The following is a 14,891-nucleotide window of genomic DNA, read 5'->3' on the forward strand; positions in this document are numbered from 1 at the left end:
TGAACCGAGCATTTAAAACCTAATTTATAAACACCACACAAACCGGATGGTCAATACGACACTCCCACCATCTGGTAAAATTAAGAAACTGTCTTTGATAGAGATTTATGAGTTGGTTATTGTGGCTCAGTCAGACATACTGGATGTTTTATTTTACAAAAAGATCAGGAAATGTTGCATTTTGAATACTATCAATGAAAGGTTGTTTACTAATGAAGACAGTGACTAGAAGGGTTCTAAATTAATATACAAGTATAATAGGTATAAATACATATTAAAGAAATCAAAGAATGTATGGTTAAAAAAAAATTAAAAGGTAACAGAAATGATCAAAAAGAGTTATGGAAAAAGTTAGCAATGTTAGTATGCGAAATTATACAAAATGAAATTTCTGAAATAGTTATCAATGGTGTTAAAATAAATGGTAAAAATAAAATTATAAAAGATTTGAATAATTATTTTATAATCAATAAACAGAGATAAATAAAGTGTTAAGAACCAAAAAAAGATTCAATTAGTCATTGAATACATGACACATTTTTAGCAGGGAGATAAAAATAGACCTTTTTCATTAAAGGTCATAACAGATGAAAAAGTTTACATGTAATATGAATAACGAACAATAAAATAGGTAGAAATTTAGTCAATAAGAAGGGTTTTTTTAGATTTTATAATCAATAAAAAGTATTTTACTGAATATTTTAGATGAAACAATAACTAAAAATCATGATCGATATACTAAAATGTTTTGTAGTACCAATTAGGATAATAAAAGGTACTAATAAGTGTGAAGAAATAAGGCCAATCAAATGTATGAATGTAATCAAAAAAATTATTGAAATTTGTGTAAACAAAACAATTTGATATATACGTGAAAAATTGCAAGATATTTATAGATGAAAAATCAGGTTACAGGAAAAATCATTCATTTGAGACTCCATTGACTTTTGTTCTGAGTCAATGGAAGCACTCTTTAGAAAAGAATAAAGTCACAATAGCTGTATTTTTGGACTTTAAAAAAGCTTTTGAGACAATTGATAGACAATTATTGTTAGAGAAATTAAAGTTTTATTGAGTAGAAGGTAATGCATATTGGTTGGTTTGAATTGTGTTTAAATAATAGAAGATATTGAAGAACTGAGGTGGATAATGTGATCTCTAGTGAGAAGGCTGTTAATTTAGAGGTACCACAATGAAATGTGTTAGAAGCTTTACTATTAATTATATATATAAATGATATTAAGATAAGCTTATCATATAGTAATGTAAAATTGTCTGCTAACAATATTTTGGTGTATATCGGTGATGATATAGACAGTGCTATAAAAAAACTTCAAATAGATTTAAATGTAATTACTAAATGGGCGAATCTAAATAAACTAAAGTTAAATTTAAACAAAATCAAATTTATGGTATCAAATAACAAAAATCAAAAACAGGTTTCAGTAAGAATAATCAAGAAATTGAAAGAGTAGATAGGGTATATTAAGTTCTTAGGAGTTATTACTGTTGAAAATTTGAAATTCTACAAATATGTTCATCAATTATATAGAAAAATGTCAAAAAAGATGTTTGTATTTGGTAGAATTAGAAATAAATTAGATTATGTTCAAGCTGTTAATTTATATAAAAGTATGATGGCATCTTATGAAGATTTTATTGCCTCAATATTGCTTGGATGTAATGAAGATTAAATTGACAGAATACGGAAGTTACAAAATAGAGTAATGTGAGTAATTTTGAAAGTAAATTGATTTACAATTATTAATTTAATGTTGAAGACATTATATTGGATCAATATTAAGCAAAGAACACTGTTCTTAAACTTAATGTTAATATTTTGAGTAAGAAATGGAGAGGCTCCTATGTACTTATTGAAAGATATCACATTTGTCGAAAATGTTACCACTTATTCTTTAATCAATAAAACAGATTTGAGTTTGAAAGAATAAAAAAGTAGCAAAACATAGATTTTTATGTTACAATGGGTTTAAATTATTTAACGTATGCCAAGAGAAGTAAATAATGAAGTTAGTATGATAAAATTTAGAAGAACATGAAGTAATTATGCAAGAATGAACATTGAATAATCATGTAATATGCAAACTGGGAATTAAATTAATTTTTGTTAATTTGATAAATTATTAGCATCAGATTTATCAGATAGTGATTATTTAGTGTTAAGGTTCAGCTTTTAAGGTTTATCTATGACATTATATAAACATATTATGTAAACTGAAATGATTTAACAAAGTTCTCAATCAATCGATTGATGGAAGGAAGGACAATTATTATGGTTAAGTGATTAAGAAGATAATAGCAATTGTAGAATGATAGAAAGTCAAATGACAGTAATTAATGTAACCTACTACAATTTTTAAATTAAATAGATTTAAATAAATATTTACAGTATAAACTGATTTATTGATATTATGTAAATAATAAATACTGTTATATATTCAATCTTCTGATTTTGTTAACAAAATCTGAAAAAGTAACAATTTTTCTTTATTTTTCAGTTTTCCAACACGGGTGTGCTTGGTAAATGAGTGTACCATGCGTGTGCATGTGGTACACCATGAATGTGCATGTATGTATAAGCACATTCATAAATACTGGAGAGTTGTAAACAGTGCTCATATTTAGTTACAATAGAAGGATAAAAAAGACTTTAAACTTAGTTATTTCATGTAAAATCATTGTAATTTCAGATGTAATAAAGTAAATTTAATTTAAAACTGAATTATTTTTCGGACATCCGGTATTTATAAATGTATTGGGTGGGTCTGCATATATATATATATATATATATATATATATATATATATAGAGAGAGAGAGAGAGAGAGAGAGAGAGAGAGAGAGATCCCACCAATCTCCCTCCTCAAAAAAAAAATATAATTATTCTATTTATCATAATGACTGACTGTTTAGTTTAATTAATACCATTACTCTCAGAAATGTAACTCTGGCTAGTGTTAGTATCATCTCTAACGTATTATTGATTTTCATGTCATAACCATAAGACAGCTTGGAACGGACAGTAAAGAACAATTAATTTACTATTTTCTGCTGAGAAATAATTAATTGCACACACTGCCACTACATAGAAGGAGAGATATCTCCAGATAATGAAATATATTTAATACTTAAGACAACAATTTTTCCTACTGAATAAAACAGTTTACAGTTCATTTTTCCTAGCAATGGATACATTTATTTGTTGATTTCCAATTTACATCTACATCTTTCTTATCATGAACAAAATCACTATTTATTTAAACTTTGCTGAAATCGTTCTTTATTTATACTTTAATTTATTCTCTCATTTTATATATATATATATATATATATATATATATATATATAATATATACACATATAAATATATATACGAGTATATATATATATAATTTACTCAGAATAACATAAATTTTTTTCCTAAACAAAAAAATATTCTTAAAATATTTATTTTAAATTAAAAATTGTTTTTAATTTATTTTACGTAAAACTATAGGAACTTGGAAGTTAAAATCCTGTTTTTACCAAAGTTAATAAAAAGGAGGTGGTTTTTACTCGTAATTTGACCATTTTTTACGATTTAGCCATTATGGAATGCATTACAACTTTTATTTACCTTATAATGTTTTCTTTTTTTCAAATTTTCCTTTTATCACTTCACTGTACCAATTCTTCTTTCTTCCAACCATTGAATTTTAATTTGAATTTTCTGAATTTGCTTGGAGACCTTCCAATTGGATGTTTTCCCTAAACATTTCTTACACTGGATTTTGTCTTCAGAGATCTGTTTTTCTCACTTAGGTCATTTTTAAATTTTTTAGAACTGAAGTTAATTCAGTTTTTCTGTTTTTAAAGAATTTGAATAATTTTTATTTATCAATCTATTTTTATCCATTCTTGAAAAATACCCATAAAACATTTTCATCGTCATTCTTTGACACTGAATCTGAACATTTTTGTGACATATTTTATTCATAATTTGTATTTGTATTTTTTATTTGCATTAATCTGAAAACATTCAGGCAGAATCTGAATTTATTCTCTTGACACAAAATATCTTATAAGTGGGTAATCTTTATACTAAAGAGGGTACTTTATATTAAATTTTGTAATGACAAACTAAACCAAATTTCTATAAAAATTTTAAAATATTTTTTTCTTTTTAGATATCTTGGTTTTTAGTGAATTTTAAAATAATATGATGTTATTATGTTACATTAAACATTGTTAAAGTACATAAAACATTTATATACATAAGTATTAATATACTGTATAAGTATACATAAAACCTTTGCTTTGTTAAATAATTTATTTAGTTTTTATGTAATAAAAAAAATGTTAATATTATGCAATATGTGAGCATATGAATATTCCCTACTGAGTTGAAGCAGTGTGTATAATCCATTGTTTCAAAATAGAAAGAGACACATTTACTTGTAGCGTTACACTGTATGTCCCAGTCTCTTTTTACAACTGTAATGCATGTAAAGATAACAAGATGCAAGAGACACCAGCTAGAGTCTTTCTCTGAGAGCAGTGATGTTTATTATACAGCCATCCCCAGTATTGAACATACTGGAAAGTCCATTGTCAGCTAAATATTAGTTCATTTTTTCAGTGGACTTGGCATGCTGATATGTTTGAATCAATGAAGAAAGCAGTAGGAAACATTTCAGTCATCACTTTTCTTAGTAAATCTGGCATGGGATGCTTATTATTCGTGAGGATGGCTCTTACTTACATCTTACATCAAATATTACGGATATAGTAAATGTGTGTGTGTGTGTGTGTGTGTGTGTAATTGTTAGAGTAAATAAAATAATGGTAAGAATATTATTATTGGAAATGTCAATGATTGGGATATTAAGGAAAAACCTGAAAATGTATATATTTTGAAAATTCACTTGTGTTGAATCTAAAAGTTGTTTTCAAAAATGTGGTTTTTGGTCATTCAATGAGGTTTTAGTCAAATTTTGTATATATATTCAGCATCAAGAAAGCTGAATACAATATTTGATGTGATGTAATATTTCTTACATGAAATTACAAGGCAGTACATCCAAGCAAACAGATACGTGGCTGAAATGTATTATTAGGCATGTAAATAATGTCTTGTTAGCATGAAACAATTCTGAGGTGGATATCTTATACCAGGTGGACTAAAATTCTGTTTCTCTATTTACTTATTAGAAAATAGTGAATAAAGAAATGTCCAATTAACATCGGAAGAAGTGTTAACCCATAACCCTAAGTTAAGCCATTTATATCCATGAAGTTCCACTTTTTTGCAAGCACTTTTTTCAGTTTGACCCCGACTTCAAAAATATTTATTTAAATTTTCCACACTGCCTCTCAACATAATTATTTTAAGAAAAGTTTACACTATAGAATTTTGTAGGTTAATGGAGAAGTATTATTGTATAAAATAAGACCATTTTTATTTGTCAATATGAAAATCATAAAATTAGATGTTCACCTTTACTTTAATGACTACAGTGTTGAGTTTTGTTTTAATCTAAGCTTTACAAAATGAAGGAAATTAATTATTTGTACACACACACACACACACACACACACACACACACACACACACACACACACACACACACACACACACACACACACACACACACACACACACACACACACACACACACACACACACACACACACACACACACACACACACACACACAAGAATTCCAAGGAGTCATACATCTAAATCGATTCAGTTGTTGAGCTGCTACGCTGGAACAAATATACATACATACAAACATACACCTTGAATACATTACTCTCCTTTTTGAGCAATTGTGTAAAAACGAATCAAAAAAAAGCGTCATGCACTAGCTATATATATCGATACAAACACGCGTGTTCAGTAAGCGCGCTCGCTCTCTCTCACTCTTATACACGGCTTATGCGCGTTCTCTCTTTTATATAATTTGTGTATTTCATTGTTAGTTCATATTAATTCGTTTTAATTTTTTTTCTTTTAATTATTTATTTATCAAAATTTTAATTAAAAAAATAAGTTCTAAAATTGCATCAAAAATAGGAACAATATTTGACCATATCTGCGTCATAGACAGTAAAATGATAGAACGTCGATTTGCATTAAAATCATATTTTTGTAAAATGATTTTTGATCATACTGATGCAAATTGGTTGAAAAATAAGATTACAAAATACGAGTGGTGGCTGAAATGTAATGCACAATTGCTCATAACTCGCGAATGAAAAGAAATATTCAAATGAAACAAATATGGCATAAAACAATTTTTTTATTTTTTTTATTTGTTTGTCATGAAAGAGCGGGCATCAGTCGCTATGGCCTTTAGTCCGGTGGAAATTAGTGAAGTATGAAAAGATGCTATTCCTGACCGGAATTCGAACCTGGGACCTAGATACGAAATGCTGAGACGCTACCTGCTCAACCACAGAGGTCGGCAAAAGTACAATTTTATTTCCTATAGAAACTTACATTTATATTTCCATATAGTCATCTACATATTTCTCTCAACGGTGAACCAGTTTTCTCTTTCCGTTAATGAATTCAATTCATCTACGATGAAAAGAATACCTCAATAACTGCCTTAATAATCCCCTTTAATTGCGAAGTGAAAATCACAGGATGCCAAATCTGGTATGTAGAAATAAATAAAAATTTTAACTTCGCAAGAGCCTATTTGGTTGCACGCGATATGTGTGGCCGATCATTATTACACTGCAAAATTATCGGCAATGGATTTTGCAAACACGACATGCAGAACTTCTGAGGTATTTTAGCATGTGTTTTTGAAGCATCATAAGGAAGTGTTTCCACGTGCTCATTGGTGCTTCTCATTAGTTACAGAAACTGGTCGATCACTGCGAGGTTTATTAAACTTTTTCGCTTTACCAGCTTATGATGCACGACATTTTGTTACCCGTCTACTCACAATTCTTCGATCATTAGTTTCATCACCATAAACAACGGTGAATGTCACTAGCGTTCACTTTTTCCGCTGTTAAAAATTCACTCATTACACGTTGACAGAAAATGAGGGCGTAGCTCAACGAGTTTTGGAATATTAACAGTAAGAATGAAACTACAAGATGGCGTTACTTATTGTTTTGTGCGAAATTTTGTTTTGTCGTTACTATCCAGTGCGCTTTATATTACAGCCGCCCCTCGTATAATAAGAAAAATTGAATTTTTACAAGTTTTTTGCATAGTTAAAAATTAAAAAAAAGCATTAGTCTAAACCATGAGCAATTTTATTAAAATTACTGAAAATTATGCCTGATCGTACCAAAACAAAATATCAAAAAATAAAATTACATATGCCTAATTTTTATGTTAAACGATATTATTACCCAATACAAGTAAATTATAAAATGTTTTCTCTGCTCTTAATGTATAACTTTTGTATTCCATGCAGTGTTAAAAGAGTAATAAAGCACCATTTATGAATTACAAGCATATTACCCACTCTGTCAAAAAGGTGTTTTCGTTTAAATTAAATGATTTTCAATAAGGGGTAGGTAGGTACATTTGGTAACATACCCTTAGAAATGAGTTGTATAATAAAAAAGGTAACCGATACCTTAATAAACAGTTTATTTATGCTTCTAAGCTTAAGTACACCAAAGAACGAAATGTGGGTTTACCTGAAATCTCTGCAAAGGGTCTAATAGGGCTGAATAAACCTTTCAAAACTTGTCAAAAATAAATATATATTATATATTTACTAGTATATATATATATATATATATATATATATATACTTTTTTAAAATAGCAATCGTTTTGTCATAAACTGGTACCAATTTATTATTTATTAAATTACAAACAACAAATAAACTATAAATACATGAAGAAACTATACTTAGAGCCCGCCATACTAAAAGTCAATGACTTGTCCTGTCTAGCGGAAAGTGTTGTCCAAACCTGATAGAAAATAAATTATAAACTTAAAAAAAGTTAATTTAAAAAGTAAAAGTTTGTAAACTTAGTCGATACAGTCCAAAGATTTATGAAAATTTATAAAATATATATTTAATAAATATATATTTATATTTATTAATATAAATATATATTTATATATATATTAAATATATATTTAAATATATATATATTAAATATATATTTAAATATATATATATTATATATATATTTTAATTTGTAAAATATATATATAATTAATGTGAAAAATAATTATTAAAAAACCTCCAAAGGGTTGCAAAACTTCCCAGGCTTGTTTATTATGTTCAAGAACATTTTTACATGTGAATATTAAAATAAAATTAAGTAAAATTTATTTAATTTTAAATAAAGAATTTTTTTTGGTTATAGGCCTAGGGGTATCGACTTCTTTTGTCATTAGCCCTCGTCACATTCTTTAAAATAGGGTTTATATCACCACCAGGTTCGTCATATTTAAGTGTGTAAAGGGCCCTTACATTTTATTTAAAAACACCAGAATAAAAAAAAGAACATTTTAACACTGTTTAAATTAGTACACTGATAAAATTTACGGGGGTAAAAGACCCTAATATTAAAATGAGACATTAAATAAAACACAAAAAGAAAATGAAAAAATCTGATGTGGAAACCACACAACTACCTTGTACTCTTATTAAATTGTATATACACGTTTTTTTTTAATGAAAAGTACATAACATTTTATTTCATTAATAACTTCTGACTTTTTTCATTTTTTTTTTTTTTTGTTATTGAATATTTATCGTAAAACTTTGTTTATAATCAGAGGTTAATAATTATTAATAAATCAATATATTTAAATTAAAAAAAAGGAGATGAAGTCTGATTCGAATCGATAAGCCTGCCCCTTGTAAGATTCAAATATTTCATTAATTAAGGTTTTATTGGGCTATAACTCTGGAACCGATGAAAATAAGTACCACTTACGATATATCGTTGAAAAGCTTTCAATGAGGGTTTATTCCTGCAGTTAAATAATCCAATTTTTTTGGATTTCGGGCTTTTTAGGACGCTTTTGGTTCAGTCGATTGCAATCAAAAGGAGAGGTGCACAACTAGATGTTACAACAGTCCTAAATCCAAAAATTAAACATCCTACGGCTAATCGTTTTTGAGTTATGTGAGATACATACGTACAGACGTCACGCCGAAAACAGTCAAAATGGATTGAGGCATTGTCAAAATGTATATTCCCGTTTAAATCTGAAAACCGAAATTTTTCGCGATCACAATACTTCCTTCACTTTGTATAACTAAGTAAAAAAGGAATGTCTTGACAATAGCAACATTATTAAAAAATATCCATATTCGTAGAATAAAACTACTTCACTTAGAGATTCCTTAAACGAAACTTGAACTGACTTATAGACTTGTTAATAGTCCACTAGCGTGCAGATAAGCAACTATTTTTTTCTTCTTTTCCGTTTTCCAAATCAGCAGCAACATTATTTATTAGACCGAACTTCTTTCTGAGGTTCTCTTATATGGTACACTCTTTCGTTAGATGCTTGGCTGCAAGCAGTTTATTACAAACACCGCACATTGGCCTTTCTTCGTCGGTTAACAAATATGAATTTGTTATTCGTGTGTGACCGATTCTGAGTCTGGTCACCGCCACTTGTTCTCGGCGAGTCAGCTTCACGTCGCTCCTCCTTTTATATGGAGAAGTTTTAACTGCGTTTAGTTTCGTATTTAATCTTCTCCATTCATTATTCCATCTGTTTCTTATCTGTTGTATTAGACAATTTTTAACATCAGGAATTATATTCAAGTTATGACTGCTGCCCTTCTGGCAGCTTCGTCTGCGCTTTCGTTTCCTGCAATACCAGCATGCCCTGGAGTCCATACAAGTACACATCGCTGTCCTCGTCGATTTAAAACGTACAAAATGGACAGGATGTTTGCAATAAGGTCCTGAATGCTCTTGTTCCTGATTGCAGTAAGTGCACTTAACAAGTCGGAACATATAAGTACTTTCTCTTCGTAGAAATGTCTGAGTAGCGATGAGCTAGCTGTATAGCAATAAGTGCTGCCGTATAAACACTTGCCATATCTGGCAGTTTCCAAGAATGGGCTTCTCCATTTAAATATATAGAGCAACCAACACAGTTTTCGGTTTTAAGTATAAATTTTTATGTATTCTGCATAACTACTGACGGTTGATAAAGAATTACTGTTGGATGAATACTGTTCGCTTCTCTTTTGTTTTTCCATTGAAAAGATCTAATCTTGTGTTTACGTCAGAAATTACGTATTTAACTTGCTATAAAATTTAGACAAAAGGTTTTAGTAAAGACTGGAAACCTTAAGTAGCTTTTCAATCATTAAACATCGAAAAGCGCTCTATTTTTTGATATGCGACTAATTACTTGCGTTGTACTGAGGCCATTTTTTGAAATTTTAGCATTAAAGGATATTAAACTGCAATTTGGAAACAGTTGTCATAAACTGAAATAGTTTTACATAAAAATTGTTGTTGTGCAATGACCTTTAAAACGATGTCACAACCTTACCCTCTGCTTAAAGTTTTTGAGTTAGCCTTAATGGGTGCTTGAGGGGTGTGATTGTCATTCTGAGAGAATAAGTAATTTGAGGAAGGGGTATTTACTATCTTTTTTGTGTGTTTTTTTTTTGTCTTGGTGTTTAACACTGTTAAGAGATTCTGTAGACCGATTTTGAAACTAAGTATGAAAAACATAAATTTGCACAATTTAGGTTACTGTTATTGTAGCCCTTGTTTTTTCAATGCCCTTTAAAATTATATATCACAATGCTATTTTTTCCATTAAATATTTTTGAGTTGCCCACCTAGATGAGGTGTTTGGGGTGTATTGGTCTCATACTGAAAAATATATTGTTTTGAAGTAGGAGTTTCTGCTAAATCTTGTTTTTCTATGTTTTAACGTTAAAAAATACTTTAAGAGTACCCATACTTTATTATTACGTTATCTATACTCTTTATATCTATATTTCTCAAATAATATACATTGTCAACTACATTGGGCAACTATAAGATCGCAAAAGGAAGAGGACTAAAAAATTAAGGTAACTTTTACTCTTTTATGTAGTATAATTATGGTATTATTCAGATCACATGACAGAAGAACATTCAGTGAACCGATGGTTAAAAAATTCACTTTGTTTCTTCAGATTTCCCATCTAATCTTCATATCATCTCATATTTTGTAATTTTTAGCTGTGTTTCCAGTTTTGTACGTAAAATAATAAATATTTAATAAAGACACAACTAATAAAATTGTTGTTATTTCGCTTACATTCTTTTTACTGATATAATTAGTTTTGTTTTCCAGTCCAGTCTTTTATCTTGTTATCACATCGTTGTCTTATTGAAATGAGTTTTAAAAATCGATCTTCTATCTTGCAGATTCTTATTTAATTGAATGATAAATAATTATTAGAACGCAAAATCAGAATTGAGTATACCTGTTTGGATTTAATGAATTTCTATAGGAGTACAGTTATATGATAAAATATTTGGAGAAGCGTATATTATAAAATACATAGTTATGGAAAAATCAAGCATTTACGTTTTTCCCTTTAACACATTCGTAAATTTTATAAATAAGAGAGATATTTTATTTACTAGTATAGCTTGTCCAAGCCAAATTGGCGCAGATCAGATGAACAGCATATTTGTATATCTTGCTGCCTAACTAGCACGGGTTAATAACACTACTCCATTACAGACAGTATGTATACTGCACGACTATTGTTTATTCTAATCAGTGAACAAATTCACGTCTTGTATTTATTAGTTACTTATTTAATCCTGAGTTTATATATTATTAAATTAATAATTTATTTCTTTATTAGATACTGAAATAGATATATTATGCAGAATAATCGGCTGTTACTGATTAGTATTTAGCCCTAAATGTATTTATTTGTAGTTTTATAACTATATAACAAGATTGATGTCTTCTGTTTATGCTACCGCTCTTTGCCATTTGTTCTGGGAGTGGCGAACAACCGTACGCTAGCGTAGGCTATGAGTCATGCGAAAGAAAAATCTCTTGTTCAGGTTTGTGTAAATAATATCCGAACGATGTGTCATTCTAAACATTCAAATGAAACTTTAAATATCTCTTTATACAACTGTTCGTGATTCGTTCAAAGACTAACTTGTTTTTTTTAAATGATTGCCTTCTAATTTATACTGTACTTGCAGTTAAAAGTTATCCAGTTAATTGGTGTATCCAAAGAGTAAGGTTATGGTCCGATTACAACGTTCTTTGAGTTTCAGTTCTGAAAGTAGTTGAAATCTTAAGTGAAATTTTAAAAGTAATTTATTCGCGTTAAATTAGTAAATTTTTGTCGGCTCTATTCTTATGGTAGTGAATTGATTTTATTATTTTGCATATTATGTCTAATTTACGAGTAAAAGACATTCACCGCCAAGGGAAAGACGTAATTCACAACATCTTTAATTACATGGCAGGAGAAGCTGCAGTTGGAATGTTTGTTAGTGACCCCAAAAATGTTGTAGAGCGTGTTGCGTGTGCTACAGAAGTTTCAAAAAGAACAGTTTAACGAATTACTGGTGAAATAGCTTCGGAAAAAAATCAGTTCTCCTCGCAAAGGAATAAAACGCAAAAAGGAAGTGACAAACCCGGACAGTTTTGATCGGAATGCCATACGACGTAAAGAGTTAAAATTTTACTTAAACGAGGGCTGCTTGCCTTTTCAAAGGAAACTTACCGCAAAACAAAAAAGTGATGGTGTATTTAATGGCAAAGAGTAGCTTACGGACATTTTTGTTAAGCGTGGACTTCAAATGGAAGAGAATCAGAAGGATAATAGGGCAATTCTTATTGAAAAACATGATATTCAGTACAAACGGTTTGTGTATTTGAATAAAGTTAAAGAAAGACCAATCGTCTACATCGATGATACTTATATTTTTAATTCTCATTGCCAACAGAAATGTTGGCAATCTTCAAATGCGCCTGAGTGTTTTGCTGTGCCAATTTCAAAATTAGAAAGGATAATAATTATCCACGCCGGTAGTGAAATGGGATTCGTTCCCAACTGCTTGACAGTATGGAAAGCCAAATCTTCCTCAGGTGATTATCATTCTCAGATGAACTGTAACATGTTTTTAAAGTGAATAAGAGAGAAATTAATTCCTAACTTGCCAGTAGACATTGTCGTTGTTTTAGATAATGCTTCTTATCACAATGCTGAAGAAAGCCGAGCATCAACAAAACAACCAGTGATTGACTGGCTGCCGATTAACAGCTTACCATTCCATAAAAATCTGATGAAAGTTCAGTTGTATGAGACGATTAAAAAAAGTAAATATCATCTGAAAATATATGATAGATGAGATATTGGAGGAAGGCGGGTTCCCTGTTTTACGCCTACCTCCATATCATCGCGATTTGAATCCAATCGAGATGATATATGGGCACGGGTGAAGAACCGAGTCACAGCCGAAAATATACAATTTACGACTGCTGCAACAATGGAAATTTGTCATAAAAAGTTCGCAGAACTCTTAGTCGAGGACTGGATAATGTGAACATGTTAAAAAAACGAAAATTAATATTGCAAGCTGCAAGTACTTCTAGAACAAAAAATTGAACGAGTCATCATCAATTTGGGAAGCGAGAGTTCATCAGAATCGTCAAAAGAAGACGAAAACATGCAGAAGGGAATGAAGTGCTATATATCTGGCAACTTTGTAATTTTTTACTTTAGTTATTTTTATTATGCTAGTACTAGTTACAGAATTCATAACGAAATACATTACAACGTAAAGTGTAAAAATTTTACTGAAAAAAGAATTGCCGAGCGATTAAAACAAATTATAAAAACACAGAAAAACAAGAAATACCTACATGTCAAGGTAATGATTATATTTATTTTTTTTTACTTTAAGTATTTAAAAATAAGTTAAATAAATATTTGTATATTGTTTTATTCGGTTATGAATTTATTTATTTTTCTACATAAATATAAGACTAAAAAAATTTATACCGTAAATTAGTACAAAAAAAAAATGGTTGTTAAAGAATTACTGCTATAAAATTAAAAATAAAAAATATGTAAAAAAATTTTCAAAACACCACTTAAATTAAACGCACTAAAAGGTACAAAATTTAACAGTGATGTTTTAATTTTTTTTCATATTTTTTATTTTCTACTTTTTAGTGCATTTAATATAAGAGTGGTTTTTAAAAAGTTTTTTTATATATATATATTTTTTTTTTCTACTTTTTAGTTTTCATAAGTTTATACTTTACAGCTGCGCTAGCGCACAGGTTTGAACGTATTTAGCGAAAGATCGAATCGGTACGTTTTACGGTGGGTGAGTGCAATCAAAACATAGGATTAAACGATTTAATTTCCGAATAACCAAGATTCGGTCGATCAAGAGTGTACTCAATGCGTTAAACAGTTAGCGCTCGACTTGCTGATACATACGCCATTTGAATCGTGAAAATCGGACGAGCGGTTGCCGAGATATTACGGAGTTACACCCCCTTCCCAATTTCCAAACGGCGCCCCGGGGGCACTTGAAAATATTATCATCCGACGTATACGACTAGGAGCGGTAACATTTAACGAGGTCGAAAAAAAATCTCAGAGCGCTAGGACCGACCGTTTTCGAGATATTTGCGATTTTCATCCGAAAATTTGGACTAACTCCTTTTACATTATCAGTTAGATTTATAGAGCTCAGTCTAACACGTTAAAAGATCACAGTTTATTAATCCTATTTATTAGTTCTGGATAAGAAAAAATCTAGATCCCAATATATAATATTATGATCTAACAATGTTTTGAAATGTCTCGGAGAATATCATCCTGTAAATTGATAAGTTTGAAATAAGGCCAAATTTCAATAGCATTAGCCACATAG

This window comes from Lycorma delicatula, chromosome 4 (assembly GCF_047948215.1).
Source record: "Lycorma delicatula isolate Av1 chromosome 4, ASM4794821v1, whole genome shotgun sequence".
NCBI lineage: Eukaryota > Metazoa > Arthropoda > Insecta > Hemiptera > Fulgoridae > Lycorma > Lycorma delicatula.